The sequence below is a fragment of the Pempheris klunzingeri genome, chromosome 1 (assembly GCF_042242105.1).
Source record: "Pempheris klunzingeri isolate RE-2024b chromosome 1, fPemKlu1.hap1, whole genome shotgun sequence".
Taxonomy (NCBI): Eukaryota; Metazoa; Chordata; class Actinopteri; order Acropomatiformes; family Pempheridae; genus Pempheris; species Pempheris klunzingeri.
This window is the reverse complement of record NC_092012.1, coordinates 24516656-24539637: the sequence shown is the minus strand read 5'-3', so window position 1 is coordinate 24539637 and position 22982 is coordinate 24516656.

The window sequence follows — 22982 nt, the reverse complement described above, 5'->3', positions numbered from 1 at the left end:
TACGATTTACCCGTGGCGAGTTGTCAAAGTTCAGTGTCCCGCCATGGCACCGAAAGTTCTTCTAAGTTCACTGTAGATTCTCCAGTGTGTTTCACACTTTTCATGTTTTGTCTGAAAAGCCTCAAGACCTTCACAGTGAAGTCAACACTTAATATACTGGAATACAGGACGTCATTAGCAGCCGTTTTCTAGCGCAACATGGGGGACGCGGGAAGTGACGTGCAAGTCCTTCACGCGCTGTCCAAACTACATGCACGTTCTGAGCCGCGTGGAAGGGTCGGAGTCCGGCGGCGGGACGGAGCCGCCGCACGCCCTGACGAGCGCGGACGTGCGAGGGCCCTCCAACGCTGCTTGCAGCTTTAATTATTATTATTATTATTCTCGGGCCGAAACAAACGTAAATTTGAGGGCCTGAACATGCACGAAAAGTCAGGAAAATTTGCACACGCATCAGGCCTGGCGAAAAATTTCGTATTTTATGGGTGTCACAAATGGGCATGGCAAAATGGCTCTATAGCGCCCCCTAACACTAAAACCCCTACCCCCGGAACTGCGGTTTATGTACGTGTACGCAATTTGGTGGGTTCATGTATCACTTCAAGACGCACAAAAAAGTAATTTGGACCAATGACCTAAACCCAACAGGAAGTCGGCCATTTTGGATTTTATGTTGAAAAGTAGGGTTCGTAAATGAACGAACTAGTTTGAGGGGGTTGAAGCGATCGACTTCAAACTTGGTCAGCTGGTAGAAACAATATCAAGGATGAAAAGTTATTAAAGGTTTGGTATAATCTTTAACGGTTTGGACGTGGCGAGCTGTCAAAACTTTGTGCCACGCCGTCATACAGGAAGTTGTTAATAACTTGACTGTACGTGATCCAATATGCACCAAACTTCACATGTCTGATGAGAGTCCCGCCCCGAACAGGTCTACATGTCAATATTCATTCTAAGTCATAGCGCCACCTGGTGGTGACAGGAAACTTTATGTTTTGCGCTATGATGGCTCAAGACCAGACAGTTGATCGGATCCACTTCAAATTTGGTCAGGAAAGCCTCAAGATGTTGATGTTGGTCTGGAGCGAACGCCGTGAGTCTCCGTCAAAAGCTGTTGCCGTGGCGACGCAGACACTGTCGATTGAATTTTTTTTTTCGCCATCAGAATTAAAAGTGCTGTTACTCCACTGTACAAGGTCCTATCTTCACCAAATTCATACAGTTTGATGACTGTCTGTCTCTGAAGACATGTACGTGGCCATTTTGAACCATAGTCATAGCGCCACCTACTGGCGGGAGCAGGTACATGTCTTCTTTCTCGGACGTCTCTCTCTCAGCAGGTTAACCACAGACACCTCAAATTTGGGCCAAAGATTCTCAAGACGTGGCCGATGCAAATTTATGAAGGGCTTGAGGTTTCGCCAAACGCTGTCACCATGGCGACGCCTTGTTCGCCATGAAAAACGAATTTAATTTCAAAGCTTACGCATGCGTGCACACTCACCAAATTTGGCATACATGTCAGGAGCCCTAAAATGAATAATCTTATTGGGTTAACAGGTTTGGGTGGGCCAAAATGGCTCTACGGCGCCCCCTAGAAAACTTTGACGAACTAGCCCCCGGGCTACGTTTTACCTACATGTACCAAATTCGGTACACTTATGCGAGACGATAGGACCTACAGAAAAGCCTCTTGGAGCATTGACCTAAACCCAACAGGAAGTCGGCCATTTTGAATTAAGTGTCAAAATTGCTGCGATAAATAGGGGTCGTAAATGAATGAACTAGTCCGAGGGGGTTGAAGCCATCGACTTCAAACTTGGTCAGCTGGTAGAAACAATCTCAAGGATGAAAAGTTATCAAAGGGTTTCTGTAATCTTTAACGGTTTGGGCGTGGCGAGCTCTCAAAATTCGGTGCCTCACCGTCAAACAGGAAGTTGTTAATAACTTGACTGTACGTGATCCAATATGCACCAAACTTCACATGTCTGATGAGAGTCTTGCCCTGAACACGTCTACATATCAATATTCATTCTAAGTCACAGCGCCACCTTGTGGCAACAGAAAGTAACATGAATTAACTGTCAAAATTTCAGCGGTTTATAGGGGTCGTAAATGAGCGAACTACTCCGAGGTGATTGAAGCGATCGACTTCAAACTTGGTCAGCTGGCAGGACAAATATTAAAGATGAAAAGTTCATCAAAAGCTTTATATTATCTTTAACGGTTTGGGCGTGGCGAGCTGTCAAAGTTCTGTGTCTCGCCATGGCACCGAAAGTTCTTCCAAGTTCACTGTAGGTTACCCAGTGTGTTTCACACTTCTCCTGTTTAGTCACAAAAGCCTCAAGACCTTCACAGTGTAGTCAACACTTCATATACTGGAATATAGGACGTCATTAGCGGCCGTTTTCTAGGGTAACGTAGGGGACGCAGGAAGTGACGTGTAAGTCCTTCACGCGCTGTCCAAACTACATGAACGATCTGAGCCGCGTGGAAGGGGCGGAGTCTCTGCACGCCCCGACGCACACAGAGGTGCGAGGGCCCTCCAACGCTGCTTGCAGCTTTAATTAGGGCCCGAGCACCAAGCGGTGCGAGGACCCTATTGAAACTGCGTGGGGGAAAACGAGCAAGGGAGGAAAACGGGCCAGAACCCAAGACCCAAGAGGTGTACGGACCTCATCGTCCCTGAGCAGGTAGGCCTGGGAAAAATACGTCAAATGAAAAAAACCAGGAGACCAGGGGGCCGAAAACATAGTTGAAATTGAAGGAATTATTATTATTATTATTCTTTTTATTTTTTTACCACAAAACATGCATTTTTGGGGGCCTGAACATGCACGAAAAGTCAGGAAAATTTGCACACGCATCAGGCCTGGCGAAAAATTTCGTATTTAATGGGTCTCACAAATGGGCGTGGCATAATGGCTCTATAGCGCCCCCTAACACTAAAACCCCTACCCCCGGAACTGCAATTTATGTACGTGTACGCAATTTGGTGGGTTCATGTAGCACTTAAAGACGCACAAAAAAGTAATTTGGACCAATGACCTAAACCCAACAGGAAGTCGGCCATTTTGGATTTTATGTTAAAAAGTAGGGTTCGTAAATGAACGAACTAGTTTGAGGGGGTTGAAGCGATCGACTTCAAACTTGGTCAGCTGTTAGAAATAATATCAAGGATGAAAAGTTATTAAAGGTTTGGTATAATCTTTAACGGTTTGGACGTGGCGAGCTGTCAAAAGTTTGTGCCTCGCCGTCAAACAGGAAGTTGTTAATAACTTGACTGTACGTGATCCAATATGCACCAAACTTCACATGTCTGATGAGAGTCCCGCCCCGAACACATCTACATGTCAATATTCATTTTAAGTCATAGCGCCACCTGGTGCTGACAGGAAACTTTATGTTTTGCGCTATGATGCCTCAAGACCAGCCAGTTGATCGGATCCACTTCAAATTTGGTCAGGAAAGCCTCAAGATATTGATGTTGGTCTGGAGCGAACGCCGTGACTCTCCGTCAAAAGCTGTTGCCGTGGCGATGCAGACACTGTCGATTGAATTTTTTTTTTCGCCATCAGAATTAAAAGTGCTGTAACTCCACTGTACAAGGTCCTATCTTCACCAAATTCATACAGTTTGATGACTGTCCACCTCTGAAGACATGTACGTGGCCATTTTGAACCATAGTCATAGCGCCACCTACTGGCGGGAGGCCGTACATGTCTTCTTTCTCGGACGTCTCTCTCTCAGCAGGTTAACCACAGGCACCTCAAATTTGAGCCAAACATTCTCAAGATGTGGTCGATGCAAAGGTATGAAGGGCTTGAGGTTTCGCCAAACGCTGTCACCGTGGCGACGCCCTGTTCGCCATGAAATACGAATTTAATTTCCACGCTTACGCATACGTGCAGACTCACCAAATTTAGCATACACGTCAGGAGGCCTAAAATGAATAATCTTATTGGGTTAACAGGTTTGGGTGGGGCAAAATGGCTCTACGGCGCCCCCTACAACATTTTGACGACCTAGCCCCCGGGCTACGTTTTACCTACATCTACCAAATTCGGTATACTTATGCAGGACAATAGGACCTACAAAAAAGCCTCTTGGAGCGTTGACCTAAACCCAACAGGAAGTTGGCCATTTTGAATCAAGTGTCAAAATTTCAGCCATTTATAGGGGTCGTAAATGAGCGAACTTGTCCGAGGGGGTTGAAGCGATCGACTTCAAACTCGGTCAGCTGGTAGAAGCAGTATTCAAGATGAAAAGTTATCAAAAGCTTTCTATAATCTTTTAGGGTTTGCCCGTGGCAAGCTGTCAAAGTTCTGTGTCTCGCCATGGCACCGAAAGCTCTTCCAAGTTCACTGTAGATTCTCCAGTGTGTTTCACACTGCTCATGTTTTGTCAGAGAAGCCTCAAGACCTTCACAGTGTAGTCAACACTTCGTATACAGGAATACAGGACGTCATTAGCGGCCGTTTCATAGCGCAACATAGGGGACGCGGGAAGTGACGTGTAAGTCCTTCACGCGCTGTCCAAACTACATGAACGTTCTGGCTTGTGTGGAAGGGTCGGAGTCCAGCGGCAGGACGGAGCCGCCGCACGCCCCGACGCACGCGGAGGTGCGAGGGCCCTCCAACGCTGCTTGCAGCTTTAATTATTAGGGCCCGAGCACCAAGCGGTGCGAGGACCCTATTGTAACTGCGTGGGGGAAAAGGGAGGAAACGTGCAAGTACCCAAGAACCAAGAGGTGTACGGACCTCACAGTCCCCGAGCAGGTAGGCCTCGAAAAAATACGCGACATGGCAAAAAACCAGCCAACCAGGGGGCTCGAAACATAGTTGAAACTGTGTGGATTATTATTATTATTATTATTATTATTATTATTATTATTATTATTCTTCTCGGGCCGAAACAAACGCAAATTTGAGGGCCTGAACATGCACGAAAAGTCAGGAAAATTTGCACACGCATCAGGCCTGGCGAAAAATTTCGTATTTAATGGGTCTCACAAATGGGCGTGGCAAAATGGCTCTATTGCGCCCCCTAACACTAAAACCCCTACCCCGGGAACTGCAATTTATGTACGTGTACGCAATTTGGTGGGTTCATGTATCACTTCAAGACGCACAAAAAAGTAATTTGGACCAATGACCTAAACCCAACAGGAAGTCGGCCATTTTGGATTTTATGTTAAAAAGTAGGGTTCGTAAATGAACGAACTAGTTTGAGGGGGTTGAAGCGATCGACTTCAAACTTGGTCAGCTGTTAGAAATAATATCAAGGATGAAAAGTTATTAAAGGTTTGGTATAATCTTTAACGGTTTGGACGTGGCGAGCTGTCAAAAGTTTGTGCCTCGCCGTCAAACAGGAAGTTGTTAATAACTTGACTGTACGTGATCCAATATGCACCAAACTTCACATGTCTGATGAGAGTCCCGCCCCGAACACATCTACATGTCAATATTCATTTTAAGTCATAGCGCCACCTGGTGCTGACAGGAAACTTTATGTTTTGCGCTATGATGCCTCAAGACCAGCCAGTTGATCGGATCCACTTCAAATTTGGTCAGGAAAGCCTCAAGATGTTGATGTTGGTCTGGAGCGAACGCCGTGACTCTGTGTCAAAAGCTGTTGCCGTGGTGATGCAGACACTGTCGATTGAAAATTTTTTTTCGCCATCAAAATTAAAAGTGCTGTAACTCCACTGTACAAGGTCCTATCTTCACCAAATTCATACAGTTTGATGACTGTCCGGCTCTGAAGACATGTACATGGCCATTTTGAACCATGGTCATAGCGCCACCTACTGGCGGGAGGAGGTACATGTCTTCTTTCTCGGACGTCTCTCTCTCAGCAGGTTATCCACAGACACCTCAAATTTGAGCCAAACATTCTCAAGATGTGGTTGATGCAAAGGTATGAAGGGCTTGAGGTTTCGCCAAACGCTGTCGCCGTGGCGACGCCTCGTTCGCCATGAAAAACGACTTTAATTTCCGAGCTTACACATGCGTGCACACTCACGAAATTTGGCATACACGTCAGGAGGCCTACAATGAATAATCTTATTGGGTTAACAGATTTGGATGGGCCAAAATGGCTCTACGGCGCCCCCTACAAAACTTTGACAAACTAGCCCCCGGTGTACGTTTTACCTACATGTACCAAATTCGGTATACTTATGCAGGACGGTAGGACCTACAAAAAAGCCTCTTGGAGCATTGACCTAAACCCAACAGGAAGTCGGCCATTTTGAATTAAGTGTCAAAATTTCAGCCATTTATAGGGGTCGTAAATGAGCGAACTAGTCCGAGGGGGTCAAAGCGATCGACTTCAAACTCGGTCAGCTGGTGAAAACACTATTCAAGATGAAAAGTTATCAAAAGCTTTATATAATCTTTTACGATTTACCCGTGGCGAGTTGTCAAAGTTCAGTGTCCCGCCATGGCACCGAAAGTTCTTCTAAGTTCACTGTAGATTCTCCAGTGTGTTTCACACTTTTCATGTTTTGTCTGAAAAGCCTCAAGACCTTCACAGTGAAGTCAACACTTAATATACTGGAATACAGGACGTCATTAGCAGCCGTTTTCTAGCGCAACATGGGGGACGCGGGAAGTGACGTGCAAGTCCTTCACGCGCTGTCCAAACTACATGCACGTTCTGAGCCGCGTGGAAGGGTCGGAGTCCGGCGGCGGGACGGAGCCGCCGCACGCCCTGACGAGCGCGGACGTGCGAGGGCCCTCCAACGCTGCTTGCAGCTTTAATTATTATTATTCTTCTCGGGCCGAAACAAACGCAAATTTGAGGGCCTGAACATGCACGAAAAGTCAGGAAAATTTGCACACGAATCAGGCCTGGCGAAAAATTTCGTATTTAATGGGTCTCACAAATGGGCGTGGCATAATGGCTCTATAGCGCCCCCTAACACTAAAACCCCTACCCCCGGAACTGCAATTTATGTACGTGTACGCAATTTGGTGGGTTCATGTAGCACTTAAAGACGCACAAAAAAGTAATTTGGACCAATGACCTAAACCCAACAGGAAGTCGGCCATTTTGGATTTTATGTTAAAAAGTAGGGTTCGTAAATGAACGAACTAGTTTGAGGGGGTTGAAGCGATCGACTTCAAACTTGGTCAGCTGTTAGAAATAATATCAAGGATGAAAAGTTATTAAAGGTTTGGTATAATCCTTAACGGTTTGGACGTGGCGAGCTGTCAAAAGTTTGTGCCTCGCCGTCAAACAGGAAGTTGTTAATAACTTGACTGTACGTGATCCAATATGCACCAAATTTCACATGTCTGATGAGAGTCCCGCCCCGAACACATCTACATGTCAATATTTATTTTAAGTCACAGCGCCACCTGGTGCTGACAGGAAACTTTATGTTTTACGCTATGATGGCTCAAGACCAGCCAGTTGATCGGATCCACTTCAAATTTGGTCAGGAAAGCCAGAAGATGTTGGTGTTGGTCTGGAGCGAACGCCGTGGCTCTGTGTCAAAAGCTATTGCCGTGGCGACGCAGACACTGTCGATTGAAATTTTTTTTACGCCATCAAAATTGAAAGTGCTGTAACTCCACTGTACAAGGTCCTATCTTCACCAAATTCATACATTTTGATGACTGTCCGGCTCTGAAGACATGTACGTGGCCATTTTGAACCATAGTCATAGCGCCACCTACTGGCTAGAGGAGGTACATGTCTTCTTTCTCGGACGTCTCTCTCTCAGCAGGTTAACCACAGACACTTCAAATTTTAGCCAAACATTCTCAAAACGTGGTTGATGCAAAGTTATGAAGGGCTTGAGGTTTCGCCAAACGCTGTCACCGTGGCGACGCCTTGTTCGCCATGAAAATCGAACGTAATTTCGAAGCTTATGCATGCGTGCACACTCACCAAATTTGGCATGCACGTCAGGAGGCCTAAAATGAGTAATCTTATTTGGTTCACCGGTTTCAGTGGGCCAAAATGGCTCTATGGCGCCCCCTACAAAACTTTGACGAACTAGCCCCCGGTCTACGTTTTACCTACATGTACCAAATTCGGGATACATATGCGGGACCTTAGGACCTACAAAAAAGCCTCTTGGAGCATTGACCTAAACCCATCAGGAAGTCGGCCATTTTGAATTAAATGTCAAAATTTCCGCCATTTATAGGGGTCGTAAATGAGCGAACTAGTCCGAGGTGTTTGAAGCGATCGACTTCAAACTCGGTCAGCTGGTAGAAAAACTGTTCAAGATGAAAAGTTATCAAAAGCTTTATATAATCTTTTACGGTTTGCCCGTGGCGAGTTGTCAAAATTCAGTGTCCCGCCATGGCACCGAAAGTTCTTCCAAGTTCACTGTAGATTATCCAGTGTGTTTCACACTTCTCATGTTTTGTCTGAGAAGCCTCAAGACCTTCACAGTGTAGTCAACACTTCATATACTGAAATATAGGACGTCATTAGCGGGCGTTTTCTAGCACAACATAGGGGACGCGGGAAGTGACGTGCAAGTCCTTCACGCGCTGTCCAAACTACACGAACGTTCTAAGTCGCGTGGAAGGGTCAGAGTCCGGCAACGGGACGGAGCTGCCGCAAGCCCGACGCGCGCGGAGGTGCGAGGGCCCTCTAACGCTGCTTGCAGCTTTAATTATTATTATTATTATTATTAGGGCCCGAGCACCAAGCGGTGCGAGGACCCTATTGAAACCCGAGGGGGAAAACGTGCAAGGGAGGAAAACGGGCGAGAACCCAAGAAACGAGAGGTGTACGGACCTCACAGTCCTCGAGCAGGTAGGCCTCGGAAAAATATGTCAAATGGAAAAAACCAGGTGACCAGGGGGCCGAAAACATAGTTGAAACTGAAGGAATTATTATTATTATTATTATTATTATTATTATTATTATTATTATTATTATTATTTTTCTTGTGTATTTACAAAGGCTAATTTGGGTGCCTGAACATGCACGAAAACTCAGGAAAATTTGCACAAAATTCAAGCACATCAAAAATTTTCGTATTTCATGGGTTTCGTAAACAGGCGTGAAAAAATGACTCTATAGCGCCACCAAAACTCAGCCCCGGAACTGCGTATAATGTACATGTACGAAAGTTGTAGGGTATATGTATGGTTTCAAGACGCATAGAAAAGTCTCTTGGAGGTATGCCTTAAAACCAACAGGAAGTCAGCCATTTTGGATTTTATGGCAAAAAGTAGGGGTCGTAAATGAACGAACTCGTCCGAGGTGGTTGAAGCTATCAACTTCAAACTTGGTCAGGTGATAGAAACAAAATCAAGGATGAAAAGTTATCAAAGGTTTTGTATAATCTTTAACGGTTTGGGCGTGGTGAGCTCTCAAAATTCTGAGCCTTGCCGTCAAACAGGAAGTTGTTAATAACTTGACTGCACGTGATCCAATATGCACCAAACTTCACATGTCTGATGAGAGTCCCGCCCCGAACAGGTGTACGTGTCAATATTCATTCTAAGTCACAGCGCCACCTGGTGGTGACGGGAAACATTATGTTTTACGCTATTATGGCTCAAGACCAGCCAGTTGATCGGATCCACTTCAAATTTGGTCAGGAAAGCCAGAAGATGTTGATGTTGGTCTGGAGCGAACGCCGTGAGTCTCCGTCAAAAGCTGTTGCTGTGGCGACGCAGACACTGTCAAGTGAAATTTTATTTTCGCCATCAGAATTAAAAGTGCTGTAACTCCACTGTACAAGGTCCTATCTTCACCAAATTCATACAGTTTGATGACTGTCCAGCTCTGAAGACATGTATGTGGCCATTTTGAACCATAGTCATAGCGCCACCTACTGGCGTGAGGAGGTACATGTCTTCTTTCTCGCACGTCTCTCTCTCAGCAGGTTAACCGCAGACACCTCAAATTTGAGCCAAACATTCTGAAGATGTGGTTGATGCAAAGTTATGAAGGGCTTGAGGTTTTGCCAAACGCTGTCGCCATGGCGACGCCCTGTTCGCCATGAAACACGAATTTAATTTCCACACTTACGCATACGTGCACACTCACCAAATTTGGCATACACGTCAGGAGGCCTAAAATGAATAATCTTATTGGGTTAACAGGTTTGGGTGGGCCAAAATGGCTCTACGGCGCCCCCTACAAAACTTTGACGAACTAGCCCCCGGGCTACGTTTTACCTACATCTACCAAAATTCGGGATGCTTATGCAAGACGATCGGACCTGCAAAAAAGCCTCTTGGAGCATTGACCTAAACCCAACAGGAAGTCGACCATTTTGAATTAAGTGTCAAAATTTCAGCCATTTATAGGGGTCGTAAATGAGCGAACTAGTCCGAGGGTGTCGAAGCGATCGACTTCAAACTCGGTCAGCTGGTGGAAACACTATTCAAGATGAAAAGTTATCAAAAGCTTTATATAATCTTTTACGGTTTGGGCGTGGCGAGCTTTCAAAGTTCAGTGTCCCGCCATGGCACCGAAAGTTCTTCTAAGTTCACTGTAGATTATCCAGTGTGTTTCACACTTCTCATGTTTTGTCTGAGAAGCCTCAAGACCTTCACAGTGTAGTCAACACTTCATATACTGGAATATAGGACGTCATTAGCGGGCGTTTTCTGGCGCAACATAGGGGACGCGGGAAGTGACGTGCAAGTCCTTCACGCGCTGTCCAAACTACATGAACGTTCTGAGTCGCGTGGAAGGGTCGGAGTCCGGCGATGGGACGGAGGTGCGAGGGCCCTCCAACGCTGCTTGCAGCTTTAATTAGGGCCCGAGCACCAAGCGGTGCGAGGACCCTATTGAAACTGCGTGGGGGAAAACGTGCAAGGGAGGAAAACGGGCCAGTACCCAAGAACCAAGAGGTGTACGGACCTCACAGTCCTCGAGCAGGTAGGCCTCGGAAAAATATGTCAAATGGAAAAAACCAGGTGACCAGGGGGCCGAAAACATAGTTGAAACTGAAGGAATTATTATTATTATTATTATTTTTCTTGTGTATTAACAAAGGCTAATTTGGGGGCCTGAACATGCACGAAAAGTCAGGAAAATTTGCACAAAATTCAAGCACATCAAAAATTTTCGTATTTCATGGGTTTCGTAAACGGGCGTGAAAAAATGGCTCTATAGCGCCACCAAAACTCAGCCCCGGAACTGCGTATAATGTACATGTACGAAAGTTGTAGGGTATATGTATGGTTTCAAGACGCACAGAAAAGTCTCTTGGAGGTATGCCTTAAAACCAACAGGAAGTCAGCCATTTTGGATTTTATGGCGAAAAGTAGGGGTCGTAAATGAACGAACTAGTCCGAGGGGGTTGAAGCGATCGAAATAAAACTCAGTCAGCTGGTAGAAACAATATCAAGGATGAAAAGTTATCAAAGGTTTTGTATAATCTTTAACGGTTTGGGCGTGGCGAGCTCTCAAAATTCTGAGCCTTGCCGTCAAACAGGAAGTTGTTAATAACTTGACTGTACGTGATCAAATATGCACCAAACTTCAGATTTCTGATGAGACTCCCGCCCCGAACAAGTCAACATGTCAATATTCATTCTAAGTCACAGCGCCACCTAGTGGTGACAGGAAACTTTATATTTTACGCTATGATGGCTCAAGACCAGCCAGTTGATCGGATCCACTTCAAATTTGGTCAGGAAAGCCTCAAGATGTTGATGTTGGTCTGGAGCGAACGCCGTGACTCTGTGTCAAAAGCTGTTGCCGTGGCGACGCAGACACTGTCGATTGAAAATTTTTTTTCGCCATCAAAATTAAAACTGCTGTAACTCCACTGTACAAGGTCCTATCTTCACCAAATTCATACAGTTTGATGACTGTCCTGCTCTGAAGACATGTACATGGCCATTTTGAACCATGGTCATAGCGCCACCTACTGGCGGGAGGAGGTACATGTCTTCTTTCTCGGACGTCTCTCTCTCAGCAGGTTATCCACAGACACCTCAAATTTGAGCCAAACATTCTCAAGATGTGGTTGATGCAAAGGTATGAAGGGCTTGAGGTTTCGCCAAACGCTGTCGCCGTGGCGACCCCTCGTTCGCCATGAAAAACGACTTTAATTTCCGAGCTAACACATGCGTGCACACTCACGAAATTTGGCATACACGTCAGGAGGCCTACAATGAATAATCTTATTGGGTTAACAGATTTGGATGGGCCAAAATGGCTCTACGGCGCCCCCTACAAAACTTTGACAAACTAGCCCCCGGTGTACGTTTTACCTACATGTACCAAATTCGGTATACTTATGCTGGACAATACGACCTACAAAAAAGCCTCTTGGAGCGTTGACCTAAACCCAACAGGAAGTCGGCCATTTTGAATTAAGTGTCAAAATTTCAGCCATTTATAGGGGTCGTAAATGAGCGAACTAGTCCGAGGGGGTCAAAGCGATCGACTTCAAACTCAGTCAGCTGGTGAAAACACTATTCAAGATGAAAAGTTATCAAAAGCTTTATATAATCTTTTACGATTTACCCGTGGCGAGTTGTCAAAGTTCAGTGTCCCGCCATGGCACCGAAAGTTCTTCTAAGTTCACTGTAGATTCTCCAGTGTGTTTCACACTTTTCATGTTTTGTCTGAAAAGCCTCAAGACCTTCACAGTGAAGTCAACACTTAATATACTGGAATACAGGACGTCATTAGCAGCCGTTTTCTAGCGCAACATGGGGGACGCGGGAAGTGACGTGCAAGTCCTTCACGCGCTGTCCAAACTACATGCACGTTCTGAGCCGCGTGGAAGGGTCAAAGTCCGGCGGCGGGACGGAGCCGCCGCACGCCCTGACGAGCGCGGACGTGCGAGGGCCCTCCAACGCTGCTTGCAGCTTTAATTATTATTATTATTCTCGGGCCGAAACAAACGCAAATTTGAGGGCCTGAACATGCACGAAAAGTCAGGAAAATTTGCACACGCATCAGGCCTGGCGAAAAATTTCGTATTTAATGGGTCTCACAAATGGGCGTGGCAAAATGGCTCTATTGCGCCCCCTAACACTAAAACCCCTACCCCGGGAACTGCAATTTATGTACGTGTACGCAATTTGGTGGGTTCATGTATCACTTCAAGACGCACAAAAAAGTAATTTGGACCAATGACCTAAACCCAACAGGAAGTCGGCCATTTTGGATTTTATGTTAAAAAGTAGGGTTCGTAAATGAACGAACTAGTTTGAGGGGGTTGAAGCGATCGACTTCAAACTTGGTCAGCTGTTAGAAATAATATCAAGGATGAAAAGTTATTAAAGGTTTGGTATAATCTTTAACGGTTTGGACGTGGCGAGCTGTCAAAAGTTTGTGCCTCGCCGTCAAACAGGAAGTTGTTAATAACTTGACTGTACGTGATCCAATATGCACCAAACTTCACATGTCTGATGAGAGTCCCGCCCCGAACACATCTACATGTCAATATTCATTTTAAGTCATAGCGCCACCTGGTGCTGACAGGAAACTTTATGTTTTGCGCTATGATGCCTCAAGACCAGCCAGTTGATCGGATCCACTTCAAATTTGGTCAGGAAAGCCTCAAGATGTTGATGTTGGTCTGGAGCGAACGCCGTGACTCTGTGTCAAAAGCTGTTGCCGTGGTGATGCAGACACTGTCGATTGAAAATTTTTTTTCGCCATCAAAATTAAAAGTGCTGTAACTCCACTGTACAAGGTCCTATCTTCACCAAATTCATACAGTTTGATGACTGTCCGGCTCTGAAGACATGTACATGGCCATTTTGAACCATGGTCATAGCGCCACCTACTGGCGGGAGGAGGTACATGTCTTCTTTCTCGGACGTCTCTCTCTCAGCAGGTTATCCACAGACACCTCAAATTTGAGCCAAACATTCTCAAGATGTGGTTGATGCAAAGGTATGAAGGGCTTGAGGTTTCGCCAAACGCTGTCGCCGTGGCGACGCCTCGTTCGCCATGAAAAACGACTTTAATTTCCGAGCTTACACATGCGTGCACACTCACGAAATTTGGCATACACGTCAGGAGGCCTACAATGAATAATCTTATTGGGTTAACAGATTTGGATGGGCCAAAATGGCTCTACGGCGCCCCCTACAAAACTTTGACAAACTAGCCCCCGGTGTACGTTTTACCTACATGTACCAAATTCGGTATACTTATGCGGGACGATAGGACCTACAAAAAAGCCTCTTGGAGCGTTGACCTAAACCCAACAGGAAGTCGGCCATTTTGAATTAAGTGTCAAAATTTCAGCCATTTATAGGGGTCGTAAATGAGCGAACTAGTCCGAGGGGGTCAAAGCGATCGACTTCAAACTCGGTCAGCTGGTGAAAACACTATTCAAGATGAAAAGTTATCAAAAGCTTTATATAATCTTTTACGATTTACCCGTGGCGAGTTGTCAAAGTTCAGTGTCCCGCCATGGCACCGAAAGTTCTTCTAAGTTCACTGTAGATTCTCCAGTGTGTTTCACACTTTTCATGTTTTGTCTGAAAAGCCTCAAGACCTTCACAGTGAAGTCAACACTTAATATACTGGAATACAGGACGTCATTAGCAGCCGTTTTCTAGCGCAACATGGGGGACGCGGGAAGTGACGTGCAAGTCCTTCACGCGCTGTCCAAACTACATGCACGTTCTGAGCCGCGTGGAAGGGTCGGAGTCCGGCGGCGGGACGGAGCCGCCGCACGCCCTGACGAGCGCGGACGTGCGAGGGCCCTCCAACGCTGCTTGCAGCTTTAATTATTATTAGGGCCCGAGCACCAAGCGGTGCGAGGACCCTATTGTAACTGTGTGGGGGAAAACGAGCAAGGGAGGAAAACGTGCAAGTACCCAAGAACCAAGAGGTGTACGGACCTCACAGCCCCCGAGCAGGTAGGCCTCGAAAAAAGACGCGACATGGCAAAAAAACGGCCAACCAGGGGGCTCGGAACATAGTTGAAATTGAAGGAATTATTATTAGGGCCCGAGCACCAAGCGGTGCGAGGACCCTATTGTAACTGTGTGGGGGAAAATGAGCAAGGGAGGAAAACGTGCAAGTACCCAAGAACCAAGAGGTGTACGGACCTCACAGCCCCCGAGCAGGTAGGCCTCGAAAAAAGACGCGACATGGCAAAAAAACGGCCAACCAGGGGGCTCGGAACATAGTTGAAATTGAAGGAATTATTAGGGCCCGAGCACCAAGCGGTGCGAGGACCCTATTGAAACTGCGTGGGGGAAAAACGAGCAAGGGAGGAAACGTGCAAGTACCCAAGAACCAATAGGTGTACGGACCTCATAGGCCCTGAGCAGGTAGGCCTGGGAAAAATACGTGGAATGGAAAAAACCAGGTGACCAGGGGGCTGAAAACATAGTTGAAACTGTGTGGATTATTATTATTATTATTAGGGCCCGAGCACCAAGCGGTGCGAGGACCCTATTGTAACTGCGTGGGGGAAAAGGGAGGAAACGTGCAAGTACCCAAGAACCAAGAGGTGTACGGACCTCACAGTCCCCGAGCAGGTAGGCCTCGAAAAAATACGCGACATGGCAAAAAACCAGCCAACCAGGGGGCTCGAAACATAGTTGAAACTGTGTGGATTATTATTATTATTAGGGCCCGAGCACCAAGCGGTGCGAGGACCCTATTGAAACCCGAGGGGGAAAACGTGCAAGGGAGGAAAACGGGCGAGAACCCAAGAACCGAGAGGTGTACGGACCTCACAGTCCTCGAGCAGGTAGGCCTCGGAAAAATATGTCAAATGGAAAAAACCAGGTGACCAGGGGGCCGAAAACATAGTTGAAACTGAAGGAATTATTATTATTATTATTATTATTATTATTATTATTATTATTATTATTTTTCTTGTGTATTTACAAAGGCTAATTTGGGTGCCTGAACATGCACGAAAACTCAGGAAAATTTGCACAAAATTCAAGCACATCAAAAATTTTCGTATTTCATGGGTTTCGTAAACGGGCGTGAAAAAATGGCTCTATAGCGCCACCAAAACTCAGCCCCGGAACTGCGTATAATGTACATGTACGAAAGTTGTAGGGTATATGTATGGTTTCAAGACGCATAGAAAAGTCTCTTGGAGGTATGCCTTAAAACCAACAGGAAGTCAGCCATTTTGGATTTTATGGCAAAAAGTAGGGGTCGTAAATGAACGAACTCGTCCGAGGTGGTTGAAGCTATCAACTTCAAACTTGGTCAGGTGATAGAAACAATATCAAGGATGAAAAGTTATCAAAGGTTTTGTATAATCTTTAACGGTTTGGGCGTGGTGAGCTCTCAAAATTCTGAGCCTTGCCGTCAAACAGGAAGTTGTTAATAACTTGACTGCACGTGATCCAATATGCACCAAACTTCACATGTCTGATGAGAGTCCCGCCCCGAACAGGTGTACGTGTCAATATTCATTCTAAGTCACAGCACCACCTGGTGGTGACGGGAAACATTATGTTTTACGCTATTATGGCTCAAGACCAGCCAGTTGATCGGATCCACTTCAAATTTGGTCAGGAAAGCCAGAAGATGTTGATGTTAATCTGGAGCGAACGCCGTGAGTCTCCGTCAAAAGCTGTTGCTGTGGCGACGCAGACACTGTCAAGTGAAATTTTATTTTCGCCATCAGAATTAAAAGTGCTGTAACTCCACTGTACAAGGTCCTATCTTCACCAAATTCATACAGTTTGATGACTGTCCAGCTCTGAAGACATGTATGTGGCCATTTTGAACCATAGTCATAGCGCCACCTACTGGCATGAGGAGGTACATGTCTTCTTTCTCGCACGTCTCTCTCTCAGCAGGTTAACCGCAGACACCTCAAATTTGAGCCAAACATTCTGAAGATGTGGTTGATGCAAAGTTATGAAGGGCTTGAGGTTTTGCCAAACGCTGTCGCCATGGCGACGCCCTGTTCGCCATGAAACACGAATTTAATTTCCACACTTACGCATACGTGCACACTCACCAAATTTGGCATACACGTCAGGAGGCCTAAAATGAATAATCTTATTGGGTTAACAGGTTTGGGTGGGCCAAAATGGCTCTACGGCGCCCCCTACAAAACTTTGACGAACTAGCCCCCGGGCTACGTTTTACCTACATCTACCAAAATTCGGGATGCTTATGCGGGACGATCGGACCTGCAAAAAAGCCTCTTGGAGCATTGACCTAAACCCAACAGGAAGTCGACCATTTTGAATTAAGTGTCAAAATTTCAGCCATTTATAGGGGTCGTAAATGAGCGAACTAGTCCGAGGGTGTCGAAGCGATCGACTTCAAACTCGGTCAGCTGGTGGAAACACTATTCAAGATGAAAAGTTATCAAAAGCTTTATATAATCTTTTACGGTTTGGGCGTGGCGAGCTTTCAAAGTTCAGTGTCCCGCCATGGCACCGAAAGTTCTTCTAAGTTCACTGTAGATTATCCAGTGTGTTTCACACTTCTCATGTTTTGTCTGAGAAGCCTCAAGACCTTCACAGTGTAGTCAACACTTCATATACTGGAATATAGGACGTCATTAGCGGGCGTTTTCTGGCGCAACATAGGGGACGCGGGAAGTGACGTGCAAGTCCTTCACGCGCTGTCCAAACTACATGAACGTTCTGAGTCGCATGGAAGGGTCGGAGTCCGGCGATGGGACGGAGGTGCGAGGGCCCTCCAACGCTGCTTGCAGCTTTAATTATTATTATTATTATTCTCGGGCCGAAACAAACGCAAATTTGAGGGCCTGAACATGCACGAAAAGTCAGGAAAATTTGCACACGCATCAGGCCTGGCGAAAAATTTCGTATTTAATGGGTCTCACAAATGGGCGTGGCAAAATGGCTCTATTGCGCCCCCTAACACTAAAACCCCTACCCCGGGAACTGCAATTTATGTACGTGTACGCAATTTGGTGGGTTCATGTATCACTTCAAGACGCACAAAAAAGTAATTTGGACCAATGACCTAAACCCAACAGGAAGTCGGCCATTTTGGATTTTATGTTAAAAAGTAGGGTTCGTAAATGAACGAACTAGTTTGAGGGGGTTGAAGCGATCGACTTCAAACTTGGTCAGCTGTTAGAAATAATATCAAGGATGAAAAGTTATTAAAGGTTTGGTATAATCTTTAACGGTTTGGACGTGGCGAGCTGTCAAAAGTTTGTGCCTCGCCGTCAAACAGGAAGTTGTTAATAACTTGACTGTACGTGATCCAATATGCACCAAACTTCACATGTCTGATGAGAGTCCCGCCCCGAACACATCTACATGTCAATATTCATTTTAAGTCATAGCGCCACCTGGTGCTGACAGGAAACTTTATGTTTTGCGCTATGATGCCTCAAGACCAGCCAGTTGATCGGATCCACTTCAAATTTGGTCAGGAAAGCCTCAAGATGTTGATGTTGGTCTGGAGCGAACGCCGTGAGTCTCCGTCAAAAGCTGTTGCTGTGGCGACGCAGACACTGTCAAGTGAAATTTTATTTTCGCCATCAGAATTAAAAGTGCTGTAACTCCACTGTACAAGGTCCTATCTTCACCAAATTCATACAGTTTGATGACTGTCCAGCTCTGAAGACATGTATGTGGCCATTTTGAACCATAGTCATAGCGCCACCTACTGGCGTGAGGAGGTACATGTCTTCTTTCTCGCACGTCTCTCTCTCAGCAGGTTAACCGCAGACACCTCAAATTTGAGCCAAACATTCTGAAGATGTGGTTGATGCAAAGTTATGAAGGGCTTGAGGTTTTGCCAAACGCTGTCGCCATGGCGACGCCCTGTTCGCCATGAAACACGAATTTAATTTCCACACTTACGCATACGTGCAGTGTCACCAAATTTGGCATACACGTCAGGAGGCCTAAAATGAATAATCTTATTGGGTTAACAGGTTTGGGTGGGCCAAAATGGCTCTACGGCGCCCCCTACAAAACTTTGACGAACTAGCCCCCGGGCTACGTTTTACCTACATCTACCAAATTCGGGATGCTTATGCAGGACGATCGGACCTGCAAAAAAGCCTCTTGGAGCATTGACCTAAACCCAACAGGAAGTCGACCATTTTGAATTAAGTGTCAAAATTTCAGCCATTTATAGGGGTCGTAAATGAGCGAACTAGTCCGAGGGTGTCGAAGCGATCGACTTCAAACTCGGTCAGCTGGTGGAAACACTATTCAAGATGAAAAGTTATCAAAAGCTTTATATAATCTTTTACGGTTTGGGCGTGGCGAGCTTTCAAAGTTCAGTGTCCCGCCATGGCACCGAAAGTTCTTCTAAGTTCACTGTAGATTATCCAGTGTGTTTCACACTTCTCATGTTTTGTCTGAGAAGCCTCAAGACCTTCACAGTGTAGTCAACACTTCATATACTGGAATATAGGACGTCATTAGCGGGCGTTTTCTGGCGCAACATAGGGGACGCGGGAAGTGACGTGCAAGTCCTTCACGCGCTGTCCAAACTACATGAACGTTCTGAGTCGCGTGGAAGGGTCGGAGTCCGGCGATGGGACGGAGGTGCGAGGGCCCTCCAACGCTGCTTGCAGCTTTAATTATTATTATTATTATTATTATTATTATTATTATTCTGGTGCCAAAACAAACGCAAATTTGAGTGCCTGAACATGCACGAAAAGTCAGGAAAATTTGCACACGCATCAGTCTTGGCGAAAAATTTGATATTTTAGGTGTCTTACAAACGGGCGTGGCAAAATGGCTCTATAGCGCCCTCAAACCTCGAGCCCCGGAACTGCGTTTTAAAAATCTGTATGACATTTGGTGGGTTCATGTATTTCTTCTACACGAACAAAAAAGTCTCTTGGAGGTATGTCCTAAACCCAACAGGAAGTCGGCCATTTTGGATTTTATGGCAATAAGTAGGGGTCGTAAATGAACGAACTAGTCTGAGGGGGTTGAAGCCATCGACTTCAAACTTGGTCAGCTGGTGGAAACAATATCAAGGATGAAAAGTTATTAAAGGTTTGGTATAATCTTTAACGGTTTGGACGTGGCGAGCTCTCAAAATTCTGTGCCTCGCCGTCAAACAGGAAGTTGTTAATAACTTGACTGCACGTGATCCAATATGCACCAAACTTCACATGTCTGATGAGAGGCCCGCCCTGAACACGTCTACATGTCAATATTCATTCTAAGTCACAGCGCCACCTGGTGGTGACAGGAAAATTTATGTTTTACGCTACAATGGCTCAAGACCAGTCAGTTGATCTGATCCACTTCAAATTTGGTCAGGAAAGCCAGAAGATGTTGATGTTGGTCTGGAGCGAACGCCGTGAGTCTCTGTCAAAAGCTGTTGCCATGGCGACGCATACACTGTCGAGTGAAATTTTTTTTTCGCCATCAGAATTAAAAGTGCTGTAACTCAACTGTACAAGGTCCTATCTTCACCAAATTCATACAGTTTGATGACTGTCCGGCTCTGAAGACATGTACGTGGCCATTTTGAACCATAGTCATAGCGCCACCTACTGGCGGGAGGAGGTACATGTCTTCTTTCTTGGACATCTCTCTCTCAGCAGGTTAACCACAGGCACCTCAAATTTGAGCCAAACATTCTCAAGATGTGGTTGATGCAAACTTATGGGGCCCTTGAGTTTTTGCCAAACGCTGTTGTCGTGGCGACGCCCTGTTCGCCATGAAACACGAGTTTGATTTCCACACTTACGCATACATGCAGACTCACCAAATTTGGCATACACGTTAGGAGGCCTAAAATGCATCATGTTATTGGGTTAACACGTTTGGGTGGGCCAAAATGGCTCTACGGCGCCCCCTACAAAACTTTGACGAACTAGCCCCCGGGTTACGTTTTACCTACATCTACCAAATTCGGTATACTTATGCGGGACGATAGGACCTACAAAAAAGCCTCTTGGAGCATTGACCTAAACCCAACAGGAAGTCGGCCATTTTGAATTAAGTGTCAAAATTTCAGCCATTTATAGGGGTCGTAAATGAGCGAACTAGTCCGAGGGGGTCAAAGCGATCGACTTCAAACTCGGTCAGCTGGTAGAAACACTATTCAAGATGAAAAGTTATCAAAAGCTTTATATAATCTTTTACGGTTTGGGCGTGGCGTGCTGTCAAAGTTCAGTGTCCCGCCATGGCACCGAAAGTTCTTCTAAGTTGACTGTAGATTATCCAGTGTGTTTCACACTTCTCATGTTTTGTCTGAAAAGCCTCAAGACCTTCACAGTGTAGTCAACACTTCATATACTGGAATACAGGACATCATTAGTGGCCGTTTTCTAGCGCAACATAGGGGACACGGGAAGTGACGTGTAAGTCCTTCACGCGCTGTCCAAACTACACGCACGTTCTGAGCCGCGTGGAAGGGTCAGAGTCCGGCGGCGGGACGGAACCGCCGCACGCCCCGACGAGCGCAGAGGTGCGAGGGCCCTCCAACGCTGCTTGCAGCTTTAATTATTAGGGCCCGAGCACCAAGCGGTGCGAGGACCCTATTGTAACTGTGTGGGGGAAAACGAGCAAGGGAGGAAAACGTGCAAGTACCCAAGAACCAAGAGGTGTACGGACCTCACAGTCCCCGAGCAGGTAGGCCTCGAAAAAATACGTCAAATGAAAAAAACCAGGCGACCAGGGGGCCAAAAACATAGTTGAAACTGAAGGAATTATTATTATTATTATTATTATTATTAGGGCCCGAGCACCAAGCGGTGCGAGGACCCTATTGTAACTGTGTGGGGGAAAACGAGCAAGGGAGGAAAACGTGCAAGTACCCAAGAACCAAGAGGTGTACGGACCTCACAGGCCCCGAGCAGGTAGGCCTCGAAAAAATACGTCAAATGAAAAAAACCAGGCGACCAGGGGGCCAAAAACATAGTTGAAACTGAAGGAATTATTATTAGGGCCCGAGCACCAAGCGGTGCGAGGACCCTATTGTAACTGTGTGGGGGAAAACGAGCAAGGGAGGAAAACGTGCAAGTACCCAAGAACCAAGAGGTGTACGGACCTCACAGGCCCCGAGCAGGTAGGCCTCGAAAAAATACGTCAAATGAAAAAAACCAGGCGACCAGGGGGCCAAAAACATAGTTGAAACTGAAGGAATTATTATTATTATTATTATTATTATTCTTCTTCTCCTTTTTATAAACAATGAATCGCTAATTTGGGGGCCTGAACATGCACGAAAACTCACCAAAATTTGTACAAAATTCAGACATGGCGAAAAATTACGTATTTTAAAGGTTTCGCAAATGGCCGTGGCAAAATGGCTCTGTAGCGCCACCTAAACTCAGCCCCGGAACTGCGTTTTATGTACATGTACGAAATTCGGTGGGTTCGTGTATCTCTTCAGGACGAACAAAAAAGTCTCTTGGAGCGATGACCTAAACCCAACAGGAAGTCAGCCATATTGGATTTTTCACGCATTTTTGGCGATTTACAGGGGACGTAAATGAACGAACTAGTCCGAGGGGGTTCAAGCGATCGACTTCAAACTTGGTCAGCTGGTAGAGAAGGCCTCAACGATGAAAAGTTATCAAAGGTTTGATATAATCTTTAACGGTTTGGGCGTGGCGAGCTGGCAAAGTTCAGTGTCTCGCCATGACTCGCCATCAAACAGGAAATTGTTAATAACTTGACTGTACGTGATCCAATCAGCACCAAACTTGACATGTCTGATGAGAGTCCCGCCCCGAACACGTCTACGTGTCAATATTCATTCTAAGTCACAGCGCCACCTGGTGGTGACAGGAAACTTTATGTTTTACGCTATGATGGCTCAAGACCAGTCAGTTGATCGGATCCACTTCAAATTTGGTCAGGAAAGCCAGAAGATGTTGGTGTTGGTCTGGAGCGAACGCCGTGAGTCTCCGTCAAAAGCTGTTGGCGTGGCGACGCAGACACTGTCGATTGAAATTTTTTTTACGCCATCAAAATTGAAAGTGCTGTAACTCCACTGTACAAGGTCCTATCTTCACCAAATTCATACAGTTTGATGACTGTCCGGCTCTGAAGACATGTACGTGGCCATTTTGAACCATAGTCATAGCGCCACCTACTGGCTAGAGGAGGTACATGTCTTCTTTC